This window comes from Colossoma macropomum, unplaced genomic scaffold (genome assembly GCF_904425465.1).
Source record: "Colossoma macropomum unplaced genomic scaffold, Colossoma_macropomum, whole genome shotgun sequence".
Lineage (NCBI taxonomy): Eukaryota > Metazoa > Chordata > Actinopteri > Characiformes > Serrasalmidae > Colossoma > Colossoma macropomum.
This window is the reverse complement of record NW_023494799.1, coordinates 38,667,355-38,672,656: the sequence shown is the minus strand read 5'-3', so window position 1 is coordinate 38,672,656 and position 5,302 is coordinate 38,667,355.

Genomic DNA, 5,302 nt, shown 5'->3' with positions numbered 1-5,302 from the left:
TCTGGGAGACATTGATTGGCTTAAGGTATTACTGAACGCAGCTCTAATGCTGAGACAAGAGAACATCTGAGATAAGTGAAGTTTTATGCTATTGTGTTTCATATGCTGCACTTTTCTCAGTGTCAGACGTAGGAGATGTCTGTAGAGGATTTCAAGTCTGTACTGTTCAGTGTGTCTCTATAAGCTAGAAACAGATGGAAAATACCATCTGTCATTAGAATTAATACATATAAACATAAATACAATAAAAAAGTGACCTATTTAGGATTTAGTTCATTTAAGAAAGTATGACCTGATACCAGATTTCTCATGGACACCTCCAGCCATCACCATCACCTGTATGAACATAATGAAGTATTGATTAGGCTAAACTAAAAGTAATACTGCACTGGACTATGAGGAGAGGAACGCTTAGAAACCAGATAAACAGGCTTCTAATCAGATTTTCCATGGTTACAGTACTGTATATCCTCAATACATTACTTATATATTACTTATTGTTTATATATTGAACCTATATATATTGCCATATTGTAATATGGCTTAGCATATATATATATATATATATATATATATATATATATATATATATATATATATAAACAGGCTACTCATCATTTGTTCGTAATGTATTCGTTTTTAATTCATGCATTCACTATTAATGTAAATCATATCTCTACAAATGAATTATAATTCATATTTATTTAAATATAAGTGACTTACATTATATAACGAATATATAACATCTGTCCAGCGGTCATTAGTGTGCGGTAAATAACTCCTCCCCACTGATCTGCTGTAAAATAGCCTTCCAGAGGGAAAGAAATCCCGAGCAGTTCGGATCTCTCAGATCAGCGCGCGCTCTTCCACCACCCCAAAGCGCCAATCTCCTGACCTTCATCTAATTCCTCCTCGCCTTGAACTGGGCATAATCGCGTTTAGCCTGTTTACTGTTCTCCGCGCACAGTGCAGGAACAATCTCACAGCACGGTTACAGTTTGATCATCTGAACGGAATAACTCAGACACGCGCAGGACGCGTATTAAATATGAATCAGACAGAAAGCGAATCTGATTTGTTTCAGTCTGACTGAGGGGCTTTTATTTTTGCTGGGATGTAGTTTATAAATTAGACCAGCCGAATCAGATCGGCTGTTTAAAGCAGCTCACACCAGGAAAAAAACAGACTGTACAGAAAAACACAAACACAGGCGACATAAATGTGTAATAGAATTAATAGACGATTAATATGCGTGGTAAAATATATGTTTTTTAAAAGATAATATTTGTTATTATTGGGTCAATAATAATAATAATAATAATAATAATAATATGAAGAACAACAACAACAACCCAACAGCAATAATATGTATTATAAATGTATAAATATAACAGTCAGTATTATTATTACTATTATGATTATCATTACTATTATTAGAAGCAGTGGTACTAGTTTTCGTATTATTATTACTGGTATTATTATTATTACTATTCTTCTTATTATTATTATTATCATCATCATCATCACCGTTATTATTATTATCTGTAGTAGTAGTAGTAGTAATATTGTTATTATTACTATTATTATTAGTAGTAGTAGTAGTAGTAGTGTTATTATATTTGGCATTATCATTTTTAGTTATTATTATTAGCAGTAGTAGCAGTGTTATTGTTAATGCTATTATTATTAATGTAATTAATAACTACTACTACAGATAATAATAATGTTATTGTTATTATTATTACTACTATTATTAGTAGTAGTAGTAGTGTTATTATAATTGACTAACATTTTTTAGTCATTATTATTATTAGCAGTAGTAGCAGTGTTATTGTTAATGCTATTATTATTAATATTATTATAACTGTAGTGGTAGTGTTATTAATGTTATTGTTATTATTATTACTATATTATTATCATTAGTAGTAGTAGTAGTTTATAGTAGTGCAAGTATTATTATTATTATTAAAGTACAAACTATTAGATAATATCTTTATTGATTTGTTATGATCTCGGTCTGCTCCAGTCGAACTGGAACTGCTGTGCAATAATCCAAGTCCCACATTCAATTCAGGGCAGAAATAAAACTATTAATTATGCCAGGAATCTGATTGCGGTGGAAAGAATGATGAGTTTTTAATGCAGGATTAGAGCAGCAGGACTGCGGCTCGCAGCGCTGGGGATGTGCGCTCTATTTCACTTTATTAGGAAGGCGGCTTTGGAGAAGTTTACTCCCTCGAGGATTTCCCTCCAGATAATGTCAGCTCGAATCACAGCTGCAGTTCCACCTCCAGCCCTCACTGCAAACCTGCCTCGCAGAGCTGATCAATAAGAGCCTAATTTTACTATCTAAAAGGAGAAACTCTCGCAGACGGTCACTGTGTGTAACAGCGTAATAACGCAGCCCAGTTATTTTCCGTTCAGCGCTCTTTGATAGGAAAACGACGGAAAACCGATTTTTGCATTTATACTGTGTTTCGCACGAGCAGCTGTGGTCGCAGCGATTTCACCCCCCGCTTTAGCTCCACGCGGCCTTCACTGAGCGGAGGAGGCTGCAGCCCCGCGTGTCCGTTATAACCACTAGAGCAGATTTCTTATGAAGCCTGAACGACGCCTTTGACCGACGACTATCTGAGATGCAGAACAAACGACACGGCTGCGTTTTTAAGCACGAAGGCCAAAATAAGCAGATCATGATTGTGTTCTAATAGATAATAAGAGGGAATGAAATCGCTTAGCAGCCTGTTTATAATTTAACCCCAGATCCACTCCGGGAAAAAAGGTGTTTTGAATTGATATAATTAAACGTGTCGAGTTGTAGCGTGTGAATAAATGTTAAGACTACATCGACACGATTCTCACCAAAAAGCAGTAAACTGAGAGACATCAGCTGTATATTTTATACACGTGCAATAAACTCACACATTTAAATCAGATACATTAAAAGCAATTTTTTCAGCGCATGTTAAAATGAGAGATACTCAATAATGAAGGAAAACAATCAGACGATGATGTGTCCTTTATTTATGTATGTATTTATTTATTTTTTGTCAGAAAAGATTTGTAATTGTAGACCGTTGTTAAAATGGTTATTTTTTTTATTTATTTTTCACTATAATTGCGTTACCCTGCAATTATTTTGCGTGTCCTTGCAAATACAGTGGATTTTGCGAGAGAATACAAAATAATTGCAATGGAACGCAAAATGTTTGCGAGAGAATGCAACGTTTTGCGAGAGGACGCAACTTCGTTGCAAATATTTTTAATTTCGCAACGGCACTTTAGTGTCTCCGTTGTAATGAAGTTGGAAAGGTGCTACTAACAAAGCCCCCGTTTGGTCAGCGACCCTTGAAAACCTCACATCTATTCCATTCGAGGCCGGTTTATTTGCACAGCGACAGACAAATCAGCTTCACAGACGCTGATTATTCCAATTACATTCATCTATGAAGATCAATTTCTCCAAGTCCTTCTCCAAGACATCAGCGCTCAGGGCTGAGGCTTGTCTACGCGTGACTGCATCTTCAACATCACGACCACACGGCTCACTCACTGCTTTCAGCGAATGGGGAAATACGAGCCCACCTGAAGGAGCAGATACTCTCTCAACTCTGTCAGAGCGCGAAATAAAGAAGGTTAATGAAAAATAAGGTAGAATTAAACCGACCATTTATTTCCCAAAGCATGCAGAGAACCAATGAGCGCTAAACTGATTAAACATGGTGATGCTAACGATCACAGGCTGCGTCCCAAACCGCAAACTACTGCACTACACATACTATCCTAATGACTGGGCTTCCAATGGTGGTGTGTAGTTTTGATGTATGGTAGTTTGCTGTTTTGGACGCAGCCACAGTTTTATAAGAACAAGACCCTGTTTTCCTGTTATAATGTGTTTGGCTCTGTTTATAATCTGCACTACACTATTACAGCCAGAGCCACACAGCAACCAGTTAGATTTACTCAGTAAAATAGTGACTGATTTACATCATAAATATGAGTATTTTTGAGATGATAATAGTTTTTCTATTTGTTATATTTATTATATTTTGTGAGCAAAGGCATCTACTACTCATTCAGGCACAATTTAGTCTTTAATTTTTGTGTGTGTGTTTATTTCATCGTGCTACCTTGGTGACACTTTGCGACTGGTCACACCACTGACTTTCACATTTTAGCCTTCAATCTGAGCCCGTCTAGTCAGTGGTGTGACTCACAGCGCTACAGTGTCACCAACCCAGCATAATAAATTAGACCTAAAGGATCCAAAAATAGGCGAGTGGAGCCTAACAAAACTCTGCTGGTGCTGGATGAATTAAGAGGTTCTATGCAGTTCTATTAGTCCTTCTTTTACCTGGTGCATTCTTAGCATTGAGGGCTCTATATAGTACCGAAAAAGGTTCTTTGAAGTGGAACAAGCAGCAGGTTTTCCACCATGGAGAAGCATTCAGCCATGCAGAGCACTCAGATGGTTCTTTGGGTTGTAACTGTTTTAAATAAAACCACTGCCTTTACTAAAGGACCATTAAAGAACCATTTTAAGGGTTTTTGCTCGTTTCTTTTGGAAAGGTACTTTTACTTGTATTTCCCTGGAGTAATAGTAGATTTATTTGAGTGTGAGTTTAGGCTATTTTGTCCATTTCTGATTACGGGAAAACCACAAGAATCACACCAATGACACGTTTTATTGATAAATACCGCATTATCCACAACAATCACCACAGGAAATTAGTTACCCAAGAACCCACTAATGCAAAATTGTAAATATATTGCAATCAATGGTATTTATATTTTAGAATATATTGATAAAATATAACCATTTTGTTTATATATATATATATATATATATATATATATATATATATATATATCGATGAAACGGGAGTGTAATGTTGAGTAACCGATCAAGCCTGTTTTGACATCTCCAGTGTCGTCACTGTTAAAAAGGTGAAGGTTTAACGTCAAAGCAGCAGAATGATGGCTCCTTTGGGAACAGACTCAAAGGGGGGGGGGGCGCAGACAAAGACAAAAAGACTGTCAACAAGTGAGACAGGAGGATTTTATCTCACGAGAAAGTGACCATATTTGAACAAGACAAAGAAATAAGTTTTAAAAACAACAGCCAGTGCTAGTCTGTATCACAAGTCCGGAGCGAATCTGTCCCCTCTGCGCTGCCCCCCCCCCATTCGCAGCCAGTTATATATTCATATCCTAATTGCATTAATGTCATGTGTTAAGTCTCCCCCACATATTCCCCAACAAAACCGTTTTTTTCCTCTCTCTCACAAGCAAAAGGTCTGAC